The sequence below is a fragment of the Triturus cristatus genome, chromosome 1_1 (genome assembly GCF_964204655.1).
Source record: "Triturus cristatus chromosome 1_1, aTriCri1.1, whole genome shotgun sequence".
In the NCBI taxonomy this organism is placed as follows: domain Eukaryota; kingdom Metazoa; phylum Chordata; class Amphibia; order Caudata; family Salamandridae; genus Triturus; species Triturus cristatus.
The window spans coordinates 955691425-955705358 of NC_140579.1; the positions used below are offsets into that span (position 1 = coordinate 955691425).

General features: G+C 47.5%; 1 protein-coding gene across 18 annotated transcripts in view; it reads right to left on the bottom strand.

The window, feature by feature from the left end:
• ARHGAP27 (Rho GTPase activating protein 27) overlaps positions 1–13934 on the bottom strand; it is a 1125989-nt gene that overhangs the window by 514972 nt on the left and 597083 nt on the right. For 7 of the 18 annotated variants that reach the window (XM_085650857.1, XM_085650927.1, XM_085650885.1 and 4 more), the window contains exon 2: positions 8156–8332. The exons of the other annotated variants lie outside the window; for them this stretch is intronic. The gene's annotated coding sequence lies outside the window, so the exon portion shown is untranslated. The remainder of the gene's footprint in view (positions 1–8155; positions 8333–13934) is intronic. 18 annotated transcript variants of the gene reach the window in all.

Below are 13934 nucleotides of genomic sequence, written 5' to 3' on the forward strand. Positions count from 1 at the left end.
CGAACTCATGGCAGCCGAACTCGATTACATACGCGTGTGTCTAATTCCCATCAGAGACCACTTTCACTCACCAACGGACACACACACTGCGACACACACACATTTGCACATTTCCAGTACTGAAACACGCCCAGAGCCCCGGGACAATTGTTCACACCCCTACGCTGGACTTAGGTACGCTGGCCCAGTCCACTCCTCTTACATATGAAGGGAGGGGGGCAGAGCTACTTGTCCAAGGTCTTACACACTGCCTGGGGTGACATGGTTGTGTCCGCTATACACCACACAATGTAATGTGGTAGGTCCCGGGGACATCATGCATACGTAATGATCACAGACACACTTTGATAGTCAGTTGAACTGGCTACGGGCACGCGCTCCCGGCCACTCTTTATTACCAGGGTGACCTGACCAGTAACGCCTTTGCTGGATGGGTGTGGGGTGAGTGTGAGCCAGCCCTCAGGGAGTGGCTGGTGCTGGCAGCAACTTGAACAGTGTTCACTATTAAAGCGGAAACAGAAAACACCAACATAACACAAACAACTGCAAAGCATCATGGTGGTAGCCGGAGCAAATACAGAGGTCACCCAATATTCAATCAGAAGGGTCGGCGAGTCACAGTGCACTGAGGAAGGGGCACCAGCGCTGATCGTGCTCATGTGAAGAAATTGTCCAAGATTGTGTCCCTTTGGGATATTCCTGCTGTAGCTGCAGTAGGGTGTGTTACACCTGCCACATCTTCCCCCATCATCGTCCCAGGTCTTCCCCACTGCCTGAGGTGAAATAGTTGCATTCGCAGTCCACAGCACGTACCTCAATCATAGCTCCTCGTGTGTAGCTGGACTACCCCCTCCAGTCTGCATTGCTGCCTTCTGGTTGTTGCCTCCTGCCCTCCCATTGTCTGTGCCTTCACCCCTCCACACACCTGCCACATCTTCCACATCATCGTCCAAGGTCTTCACTGCCTGAGGTGACATTGTTGCATGAGCTGTCCACAGCAAAAAAAATCTATTGGAAAGGGTCCATGAGTTGTGGTGCACTGAGTTGGTGGCACCTGAGAAGCTGAGAAGGGCACCAAGCTGATGATGGCATCCAAGACATGTGTGAACAACTCTGATAGTCTGGCTGTAAGACTCTTTCGACTGGCAGTTGTTGGTTGGAGGTGGTCCTGGCGGTGGTGGCGTGTGCATCCTGCGGTGATGCGTCGTCCGGGCAGGTCTGGACTCGATTTGATGTGTGAGCCCTGGTGGACCGCAGTTGAGGCTGGAGGCAGCGGTCGGCACAGGGCCACAGACCTAGCATTGATGACCCCCCAGGCCATCAACTCAGAGGCCATCCAATAGTCAGACAGGGTCCATGACTAGAGCTGCACAGAGTTAGTGGCCCGGGATGCACTGCGGCCAGCACAGGCACACCGCCATGGGACGGCGACTTGCGGTGCACTGAGATAGGGCCACAAGAGCTGAGCTGGTCCTCGTCGATGTCCAAGGTGAATGTCGCGGAGTGTTTCGGGGGACAGTGGAAGGTGTTCTTCCAGGGCCTGATGCAGAGGGCAGAATTAAGCAGACACAGGCAATATCGAGGAGATGAATGCTACAGACTCATTTCTAACACCAATTCAGTATCAGCTACATCATGATGAAGACAACACCCAGGCCATAGACTCAGACACCACCAAAGGTCAACCAGAGAGTGTCCATGAATTTCGGGGCACAGAGTTAGTGGCACCAGAGCTGGAAGGGGAATGCACACTCGATGAGGCCTTTGCATTGGTATCAACTCTGCCATACACATATCAAGACTCAATTCCAATTGTGTGACCTACTGGACCGCAGTGTAGGCTGGAGGCAGCGGTAAGCAGGGGCCCAAAGATACGTGTTGTTGGCTTGCGATGCACAGAGTTAGTGGCACCAGAGCAGTTGTTGGAAGTGTTCGATCACCTCTGTAACGAGGATCCTTTTTTCCTCCGGACCCCACCGGGTCTTCCTCTTACTCCTCACCTTGGGTACAATGATATGAACTCAGACATTGAAAAAAATCAAGACTCCGTTCCAAATGTGGGACTTACTTCACCGTAGTGTAGGCCGGAGGCAGCGGTCAGCAGGGGCCCACAGACACGGTTCTTTGGAATGCTATGCACAGAGTTGGTGGCACCACATCGAAGGGAGTACAGTGATATAAAATCCGCCATAAATGTATGTACTCTGCCATTGAATAATCAAGACTCCGTTCCAAATGTGTGACCCACTCGACCGCAGTGTAGGCCAGAGACAGTGGTGGAGTACGTCAACGAGAAAGGACTGCTGGGGGCCTGTGTCGCGGAGGCCAGCGATGGTCTGAGGAGGTTGCCACGGTCGCGGGCTTCGAGCTTGCACCGGCATGTGGTGGGCTGTGAGAAGTTGGCCTGGTATATGATGCTCACTAGTTAAAGTGATCACCTTGTACCATGCCAAGCAACCCTTATGGTGTGGTTGTAAGTCAACCTTTTCGGACTAGCTGCCCTAGTGGTAGCGTAGGCTAAGCAGTCTTTGAGGCTAAACTCGTGATGCGTGTTAAGCAAGCGGTTTTACCAATAGTAACCCCCTTTTATACCAATGAAAGGACACCACACAGATATATATTCAAAATATATATGTATTTATTTCTCAAAGTAACCCCTAGTCTCTTTATGAGCACAGGAGCACAAATCGTCAAACAAGATTATCACATAATACACAGAAGTTGCACTTTATATGGATAGGCCCTGGTGGCCACTCGAACCATATACTAAAATAGTGGTATAAGTACCACGAACAGAAAAGGGAAAAGGCCTAGGGCCTCTAGAATCGCTGGGCCTACAAGGAGCTAACGTCAGTTAGTGACCAGGAGGTCCACGGGTGGCGTGTGCAGAGCAAATAGTCACACGCGGGCTCCCATAGGTTTCAATGGGTGCGTAAAAAGTACAAAGTTACTGCAAAAGGAATCTTCCGGATGACCTAGGAACTTAAGATTTGGAACACAGGCACTAGAGATGTATTACTACACATGGGCACCGGAGTACCAGCTTTACCTCACCCACAGGAAGCGGGTGCATAGGCCTCAAAGTGCGTCGGGTTTCTTCTATCTGTTCCGTTGAGCCTGGGACAAAGATGCTGCAGGCGGTCGGTCGGGAAGAGATGCAGTGGATCCAAGAGTGGATCGGAGATGTTGAAGACCTGTAAGCAGAGGGGACAGTGTTCACAGTCACTAGCCAGTGACCAGCGTGGCACCAGGTGGGTACCAGGCGATGTCGGGCGCAAACAGGTGATGAGGGGTAGCTTGTCTCCGCAGCCACGTGGTCCCTGAAGGTCGACGACGTCCAGGAGTCGGCTCACGAGCTGTCCCACGCAGGCTCTCGCTGTCGGCGGTGTCGGCGACTTGATCGAAGCAAACAAGCCTTGGCAAAAGCAATTGTAGAAGGATTCGGAAATCAGCTGTTGGTTCTGACCAGCAAGGTCAGAGGGATTGCTCCTTTGGAGGGGAGCAAGGGCCAGTCTGGAGCAACCAGACCAGCGGTGTTTGTCGTAGATTTCGTCGCCAAGATGGCCACTAGCCAGCGGGCCAGCAACCGGTTAGGCGCGTCGAGTGGCAAAATGCAGAAGGGCCCCACGCAGATCGTGGAGATGCTGGAGGGCTCACCTTTGGTGCAGATGCTGCTCGAGGGTTGGGCTTCTCAGGACCCAAAGCACAACTTGGAGGGAGCCTCGGTTGTTGCACTTGTCAGCTTGTCGTAGTCGTTCCAAGATGGCTGGCTCCACGTGTCTCGGTGCCTCCACGGGTCTCCTCTTTGCAGGGACTGTGGATCGGGCGGTGAGAGGTCTGGAGGTCCAGGTCTTGTCAGTCTCTGGGCTCGGGCTCCGGCGGGAGGCGGCGGCAAAGCAGACGTTGATGCGCTGGATGGTGCTTGCGTTAGCAAGGTGGTCACTCCCTGACCACAGGGGAGATTTTCTTCAGTCTTCTGTGCAGCAGAATGTCGAAGTTCCCGTCTTCTTCTTAGTTTCAAGTTGATTCCAGGATGTCTGAAGTCTTAGGACACAGCTCCTACCTTTATTCGGATTCTAGGGGCCGGACTACCTGCTAGGTCCCTCCCTATGGGTGGGACCAGGAAGGGGGGTGGTTACACCCCCAATCCTTTGTCCAGCTCGCCCCAGGCCCGGGACTGGTGTGCCCCAGGACCGGTTTGAACTGGCATATGCACCGAGGCTCCTTGTGAGCCACAGGCATGTCTGGTTTCTTTCAAGCCCTACCTGACCAATACACAAAATCCTGTCTGGGGTGGTGCACGCACCTCCCCTGGCAGGAAACCCTTTGTCCACACCTCCCAAGCTGGAAGGACTCCCAGCAGCAGGAGGGCAGACTTGTGTCTGTGGTGGCAGCATCCATTTTGTGGAGCTGAGGCTATGTCTGATTTTACCCGGGTTTCAGGTACTGTACATGTCGTGTCCCTCTAGAAGGGTGGAATGCTAACCCCGTCGCCAGAATTGGCGAGGGGTTAGTATTCCAATTCGTATGACACCTTACTCGACATGTTTTGATAAAGCCAAACCAAAGATAGCATTTAACCGCGAGGTTCATAATGCACTTAAGAGTATATGGTATGACGATATCTGGAAACAGTAGAAGGAAGTTGTTCCGACCACTGCAGACAGGCTCAGCTCATGCCAGAGCACCATCGCACATGGAACCAAGCACTCTGCCTTCAGGATTGTTAAGGCCTGCCATAGGAGTGACTTATAGGTTACCAGGTGTCCCATTTAAGTTTAGGTATAGGTATACTACACCTAAGTAAGAGGTGATTACACCAACTTACCCCAGCTGAGTGATCAGCCAGTTGTGTCAGATTGTTAGGCCAAGCCTGGGGTGGCATAATACATGCTGCAGCCCTTGGCAGGCCTGGGGTACACCAATGCCCTGGGTACCTAGTGTACACTGGTACAGGGGCTGACAGGGTGATCCAACCAATTGGGTATGTACCTAGGGTACATGGAGTCCATTTTAAAGAGAGAGCAGATAGCCTGAGAGCCTGAATGGCAGGATCTCAGGCCAACTAAGTCGAAAAACCAGCTAGACACTAGGCAAAAATTTGGGGGTAACCATAGTCAGATATCCACCTTCCTACATGGGCCCTCTGACACACGCCGGTGTCGGCAGGTGAGCAGTGAGGCCTGGATGCACAGGGGAGGCCTGGATGCACAGGGGCGGGCTGGACGGGTCTGGGGACCAGCAGCCTGGGGTGCAGCAGGCGCACAAGACCGCAGGCACCACCGCTCACGGCGTCGGCCTCGTGGCGGGGTGAGAGGTGCCGCCCTGGCAGGCACGTTGGCAATTCTGGAAGAGAACCACGCCCAGAGCAATGGGCTTTTTATTCGCACCCCTATGCTGGCCTGGCGTACGCCGGGCCAGCCCACTACGCTCAAGCTTACAGGGGGGGGGGGGGGGGGGGGGGGAACTATTCTTCTGCAATCTTCCCCACTGGCTGAGGTGACATGGTTGTGTCCACTGTCCAGTACACTCCAAACACCAGCAGTGTATGTCGACATGGAAATGTCCATGGTCTGCATACTGTAGTCTGTCCAGCACATCCACGCCACACTTGGCATTGTGTACATTCACATTCATGGGTCACTTGCCTCCTTTGACCTCTTCCCACATTCTGCTATTGTGTGGCTGAGGTGCCATGCCGTTGATGGCTTGTGTACATGGCTAGCCCAGGTTGCCACAGTAAGTTGTGTTGTCATGTCTAGTATGTGAGCATGTTGGTTGTCATGTTGTATGTGATTTTGTAACTTGTGCATTCCCAGAGTTGTGAGTTGTATGCTGATGGAGTTGAGGTGTGTTGTGTGTTCAGTTGTTACTTAACGACGAGCAGTGCACATCCATAGGTGCCTTCCTGAAAGCGCTGGTTGATGGACTGTCGGAAGATGAAGGAATCATGCACACTGCCTGGATAGTTGGCGACGACATAAGTGGACAGTCCCCGGTGGTCCACCATTGCCTGCATATTGATGGAATGCAAGTGCTTCCTGTTGTGGTAATTGAGTGCAGTGGCGGCAGGGGGCACGAAGATTACATGTGTGCAGTCGATTGCCCCCAACACGTGCGGGAACCCAGCTATGGCGTAGAAGCCTTGCTTGGCCTCCAGCTGATCCTGCGCAGGGTGTGGGAAGTAAAAGTGCTGGTGTACCAAGCTGATGAGGGCATGCAAGACAGGTGTGAGGGACTTTGATAGGGCTGGCTGAGAGACTCCTCCAACTCTTGCAGTTGGTTGGAAGGTCACAGAGGCCAACAGGTGCAGCACAGCCAGCAGCTTTGTCTGCAGAGAGATGTTGGTTTTCCACTGTGTTGTTATCGTCAGTTTGTGGGCAATGAGGGTCATGGTTGTCCAGTTGAGCCTGTAGTGGGCAATGACATCCTCTGGTGTTAAGTCTGTGAGGCTGGTGCGTTTTATGAGGTTCCGCTGTCTTTGTCTTCGATGCCTCTGTGGTAGTCCGGGTGAGGTGGGGCGGAGGGGGTTTTGGGGGGGTGGCAGGCCAGGGGGTGGTGGCTGTGGGTGTTGTGGCCCTCTTGCGTGTCCGAGTTGCATGATCAGTAGCTCCATGGCATCTGTTGTTCTTCTGGTGTGGCTGTAAGCGGGGCTCCCGTTTCTGGTGCAGGTCTTCATCCGCCTTAGCACCCCTGCTACTAACACGCCTTATAGCATGTTTTGAGATCTTAACGCCGGTCTGGCTGGTCGTTGAGAATATTGCAAAGTGGTATTTTCGCTGCTTTTTGCACAGGAACACCTACTCTGCATCTCATTAGCGTTAGTTGCCGGTGTCATCTGTGGCAATATTTTTTGCGGATGCTATCGCAGGTAAACTGGTAGTATCGGCTGTTAGCACCAGCTTGTGAACGGGGCGATACATTTATTGCGACTTTGGCTGCGATAAAGTGCCGCTAACTCGGCGATAAATCCTTGAGAATATCCCCCAATTTTTTTTAGAAAGGCTGGTAGGGTTGACACATATTAAGCTCCTTTTTATAACTATTTAGTAACTCTAAAATAATCCCTGAAAGAAAACTGAGAAGCTTTGCACAAAATCCGTCAGTACTTCAGCCGCTGTTGTAAACAGACAACTACGAGTGGTAATTTTAAGAAAACAATTTGCGTGCTGAAGACTAAAAGTTCAATTAAGTCATCTATAATGTAGGGCCTTTTTAGGGGCCTCAAATGTTTTATCTATGTAGCAAACACACCTAGTACATACTTTTTTTGAGCCACTGCAGTAAAAGCACATCCTACTGTGAATAATCCTATACCCCCTTTTATGTTGAGAATTCTGATTCCCTAGCAATATTTCAGTGAAAAGAAACAGGTCAGCAAAGAATCCCAGATAAACGTTATTATTTATTACAAAGTTTCAACTGTAACAAGCATTGGCATAGCCAATAGGTCTCGCCTTTGGGAACTTATAAGTGTTTAGCCATGCAACAGTTAATGTTGTTGCAGTAAGGCTATTGTGTTGCATAACTAAATATTTATAAGGTCCCAAAGGCGAGACCTATTGGCTGTGCCAATGCTCGTTTAAAGGAGGCCTCGAAACGGGTCTATCGGGCTCTGTTTTGTGCCCTGGCACAGGTGGTCCGTTTTTTCCGCACTGCGGTGACAGCAGGCACATCGACATGCGCGTGCTCACACTGCTCATTTCTCACTACTGAAGTTAGGGCATGACGTCATGCCAGGTGAGCGTTGTAGGGAAAGGGAAATCCTTTAAAGAGACTCTGGATTTCCCTTCTCTTTTTGAAAATCAGGAGCAGCAACATTGTCGAGGTGTCACCAGGGCTTTAAGTGGAAACTTTTTCAATATTATATTCAAGCCGTAGCTGCTGCTCATTTAACTTATGCAACTAAAAACCATTGACAACACCAATAGTCCTGACTTGTTGTAGGTATGATGTTACTTGTTGTGTCATATATCTGGATGCAATGACAAACAGCAAAATACAAGTTGGGCGGCACACTTTGATAAGCACAGATATTTTGCTTATGTGTTTATAAGCCACACCCTTAATTACACTAACCACGCCCCGTATGAGACCCCCCCCCAGTTTTTTAATCCCAGTTAAAGCCCTGTAGGTACCTAATGTTGGAACTCACCAAGTTATGCACAGGGGCCGGACACTTGAGGCATACCCCTCCCAAGCTGAGCAGAGGTCTAGGCAGCTTTCATCAAAGCCGGGTACTCTGTGCACATCACTAGTCTTCTCATTGACACCATGTGTCCATTTTCAGCATCTTTCCTGGTTGGTGCGGAGGCCGAAGGACGGTAAAGCTCTGGTCGTCGTTGTGAGGGAATAATGCAGAAGATATACACAATCAGTGCACAGACACCATTATTTTGAAATCAAAGGACTGAGGTTGCCCAGTATACATTTTATTCTATGTGAATCCTCATCAGGGTGCATTTGAGATGCTGGGTAGTGGTGTAGAGCATGGGGCTGCTTCAAGGGATAAGGAAATGGTTGTTGCCCAACCTCATTAAAAAGTTGAAGGATGAAACTTACAAATCGGTGTTGGGACTATTCCAAAAGGCAGGAAAAATAAGTATTTTAGTATCTGATCTCTGGGGAGACCTCATCAATTATATACATAAAGATGGGAAAAACAGAGAAGAATGTGAGACGTACTGCCAGGTATCCTCGCTTAACATGCAACCCAAGATACTAGTGAAAACATTAACAAATTGGTGCAGAAGAGTAAAAGAATGCTTTGTCCACTTGGACACATCTAGAATTATTCAACCTCATTCCTGAGCAAACACTTTGTGAAAAACACCATTAATTAGGTTATTTCAATAGAAATGCAATCAATATTTGTTGTTTTCCTTGGCTAAAGGCTTACTGAAGATTGAAAATAAAGAAAACCACAAATATTGAATGCATCTGTATTGAAATAGCCTGATTATTGGTGTTTTTCACAGAAAGTGTGTGCTCAGGGAGAAGGTTGAATATTATTAGGACTCTATGGCTAGGTCCTGTTTGGGGGGTTGAAGGGCGATTACCTCCTCCTTTTGAGCACCTCAAGATTACACTGTAAAGGTACATACAGACACGATATATAGTGAGCGCCCAATCAGTCACTCACCTTAAATTCACCCCTTGAGATATCTAAATCTAGACTTATCCTGCCTTTCACAATATGGTTTAATCCCGGACAGTTACACACAGCCCTGACTGATGCAGAATCGAATCAGTCCCATCCCTGGCTTGCCCCTTATTGATACAAAGACTTTGGTTCTTTGGAGCAGAACCTCATGTTCAAAGTACTTGAACAATGAGTTTAATCCAACCCCTGAAGTTGGAGATTGACTAAATTGTTTTGCCCTCAGATGAGAACTTGGCTCGTGCAATAAATAGTTCTACAAGCATCTAAAACCAAGGAACCTGAATGGCTAACTCAAAGATCATAAACTATAAGAAAGTATCAGTAGAAGCAATGTGGAACGAAACTACCCTTTCATGTAGGGCAGCATGGGCAACATGGGTAAGGTGACTGAACCACTTGATGCGGAATGTACCAACAAGTGCATTCTTTGTAGTTGTGTATCACAGCATCACTGTATAGGCACAATGCAAACAGAACACCATGACTACTGTTACAGAAAAGCATACTTAAACGATAGTTCACCACAGTCCATGCTGTCAATCTGCGCATTGTGATTATTTATACCCTGTTTTGCTTTTAGGATCTAAGCAATGTAGAGCACTGACATTCAGCATGGATCTAGGAGAGCAGGGTATTTGATATTAATGTAGGGATATCCACACACAATGAAAGTCAATTGGATTGTTTCACACAAAGGTCACCCTGAAAATCTGGCATGGATCCAGTTCTACTGGAGCTACACCATAGCCATGTTCCAGAAGCAACATAGCTCATCAGTGCCACCGAGGTAATTTAGAGATTTGGTGGGTTAATGCAACTGCTACAGATATATAAATGTAACCTGAAGGACACAGGTTTGAATCTTGGCATGTAGATCCACCCTATCATTATTCTAGGGCCATTAAAATGTGAAAAAGTGAGTTATATCCCAGTATCAACCACTGTTGCCAACCGGAGGACAATTCAGCTCAGGAGCACCATGTACAAGCTCTCTATTACGTTTCAGCATGACCAAGCTCTGAAAAACTGCCTTCTCTTCACCTGATACTTCAAACACTCGAGGGGTGACTCTGCATTTATCAAAGAAGTCAGTTAAATGAATAAACCTTACCTTTGAAATACAGAACTAAGATTTGAACTAATTGAAAGGCAGCCAGGAATGCACAAGTGTTAAAAAAATTATTTTTGCACATTTTTATGTAAAACGCGCTTTGCTAACTTGAGTCAAGCACCAATATAACAGTCTAAACGTAATAAAGTGAGGTGATTACCAACTGAAAGTGTTGAGCATGTTCGCACAAAGAACAGTAAAGGAGGCAAGTACAAAATCAACCATAGCAAAAACAAATGAAAGCAGAAATGAGGCAACTAGTCCTCAGATGCGGAAGAGGTTTCCACATGTGGAAGAGCAAAATCTGGTCAGTCTCTGAGGCCGGAGTGAGCTGTAAACTGACCCACTGCCCATGCTGTGATGTGGAGAAGCAAAATGTGAACAGCACTTGAACTAGACCAATGGATATAGAGGGCTGGTGTAATCTAGGTCAGAGCAAAATTAAGGCGTAAATTGCCATAAAATGGAAAAACAGTTGACTGTTGGGAGATGAGAGGGTAGACCCCAAAGGTGCAAAACAATTTGGAGAAAAACGGCTAAAATAAAGTCACTTCCGTTGTAGTAAAGAGATAGAAGATTAGGGCATGGATGTAAACCGTGACAACAGGAACAAATGATGAGGGGGGGAAAAACAAAGCAAGGGGCTAGATAAAAAGGGAACATGCAAACAAAGTGAAAATGAACGAAGATGCCAGGTTGCGTTTCCTGCACATCTTGGATAAATAAATGTCTGCCTGGTTACCGATGCATATGACATAACATTCTGAGCGTGTGCTCCAGTCCCACGTGATCAAAAACTTCAGTGCGTCTTGATTCTGGGGTGAAATCCCCCGACAAAGTTGCTGCGAAGGAATCTCTGCCATGATCACAAGAATGCATCCTGTTACTGAAGTCAGAGGCAAAAAGGAGGAAGTGAAAGCTAAGACGGCTCTCAAACAAACGAGTGGATGCTGCACCTGAACAATAAATACCAGGAAAAGCCAAACAAACAGAACATTCCATTAATAGGCCAACATGCCTTCTTCAGTCATAAAATGGCAGATGAAAGGAACAATAAAACCCAAAGGAGGAAATGAAATGTTAAATAAACCACGTGAAGCTTGCACCGTAAGTATTCTATGAGATACTTGGCAATGCAGATACGTCACCACAAAGGGGGAGTCTCACCAGGTAGAGGACGCAAGAGTAAACTTGAACAAGCATTGGGCGCGTGACGCGGGAAGCTTGTAGTAATGTTAAAAAAAAATGCTAGTGATGCGTAGCAGCACGAAAAAGTGAAAGTGATCGCGCTGGAAAGGAGGCAGATGGCATCTGCGCGCATGCACGCTCGCGTGAACGCAAGCTTGAGGCCAGCAAAAGCCTCTGGTAGCACTTTGAAACCCCCAATGCTAAATGTCTCGCAGAGAAGCGCATACGCTGGCTCAGCGAGACCTAAATAGCCTCGCCACTTTCACAGAGAAATATTTGCTGCTCATCAAGAATGTACAAGGACTGTGGAAGTAAAGATTAGAGGCCATTCTCGTAGCTTTCTCTATGTGTTGACATGAGTGTTAGGGAGTCAAAAGGATTTGGCTGTAGGAATTCTTACTATGGGATAGTGTTCTACACCATGCTTGCTACCGCAGTATGTACCTTGGTAGCACTGTAAATAGCAGGTGTTGCTATCACCCTCCTTGATAGTACATAATCCAACAACCTCGGAAAGATGAAAGGTCGAGTCGGTTCTGCAGGGATTCAAGACTGAAAACTTGTGTTGGGCATAAGGACCTGCAACAAGAGCATTAACCCAATGAGATGCCTTAGTAACTTCAGAGTGTAAAACAGTGGTCGTAAGGTAAAAATAATCCTAAAGTAAAATTTGAATAACCATAATAAAGTCCATCATAAAAGGCGAAAAATTAAGAGAGGTCCCTTTTGGGTGTTTGTTGTACTTACCTATGCTTGTTTAAGGTTCCATACAGAACCTTTATGTGTTGTCATGGTTCTCTGTGGTGTATGTTTCAAGTGGAGTCAGTTAGTCCCTCTCTGCTGTCCGGAGAGGAGCAGTGGCTCGTTGTACCCACGAAGAATACCCACGAATAAACCCCTGTGAACTTACAACTGTATCCTGTGGTCAAGAACATACCTTGGGATACAACACTATTTTTGCGACGACAGGGCGAGCCACCGCAATATTATGCTGCCTAATGGTATATACCTGGGAGACATTTAAAGGTATATTCACAGCTTTACACAAGAGGGATACGGAAAAAGAAATTGGAAGAGGAAAACAACATCACCTCTAACCTCCAACCACCACCTATCTCCTCCAGCGGCTGTCTGAATTTGAAGAGAAGCTTTCGTGAAACTTCTCCTGCGGCTGTGTTGCAGTATTGGTGCAGTTTGTATCTGCAGAGCGGTGAGGAGGTCAACAGGAGGGGTTGGTGTATGTCTGCTTGAGTATTCCTCGCTGGGAGAATCGCTCCTGGGTGGCCGTGTGCTGGTTCCAGGTCTCTGTAGTCTGGCGAGCGTTGAGGGCGTCCGTTAGCAGAGGGCACTTGTCTCTTTGAATCCAAGGAAGAAATGACGCAATAGAATCCTACAGTGGATTCAGTGATTGCAAAGCGTCATCAGCCTCTCTGCGCAAGACTTCTACGTTCGTGTTCAAGATTCTCTGTAAAGCTAAAGGTAATCAGTTCAGTGCGTGTGCGTGCGTAAGCGTCATTCACGCTGCGCAAGTTCAGGGTCAATAACGCTCCGCATTTCACTAATTTTAATGGGTGCTGTGTGACTTTACAGTTACAGTTCCTTCATGAAGCAGCGGCGAATCAAGAGAAAAGAAGACAAATCTGTGGTACTTTGGTCGTTTTTATTACGTTCTCACAGAAACATCTACTTAATGAATGTGCAGCGTTTAAACATTTTTGTCTAAAAAGTTTATTTTTTTCCAAAAAGATAATAGGTGGGACCTCTTTCTTCTTACATTCTGGGAATTATCACGCCTTCTAAATATTCCTTAAGGATTGAAAAATGTGTTACTGATGCTTTCATAACGATAACAAATGCTATATTGTGAATTTCTGGGATGCTTTATTTGATGTTTGGCAGAATACTGGCACCTAGTGAATCTTTTGCCACATTCATTTTTTATGAATAGCTATGTAGGATTGGAAATGAGAATTTTGCTTGCTAAGAAAAAAAGGGGTGCTATATAATTTTGAGGCTCAGATTTTTTTTTTTTGTTTGTTGCTCGTGTCACAGGTGAAGCATTGTTAATTCATACATTCCAAGAGGCAATCCGTTAATCCTCCACCACCATTTCTTGAGAGCCCTGGCACACCACAGATTCAATGGAGGCCATGGTTTGACGCATTCGAAACGTATATAGGCGCTATTGGTGCTTCTAGATACAGGGCAGAAAGGAAAAAGTTTCTTCTAAATTCATTAGGGTTTGAAGGTAGAGAGGTTTTCAAACCCTAAGCGGTTAAGAAACTAGTTATCAAATTCGATGTACAACCTAGTTTAGTAGTTTTGAGGCATAAATTCTTTAAGCGAGCGCAACTTCAGTGTGAGAATGTTGATACATACTTGAGTGAGTTACGTAAATTGTGTGCTGAGTGTCAGTTCGGTGAACACCGTGATCAGCTGGTAAGGGACCAGTTCATTGCACACTGTCATGAC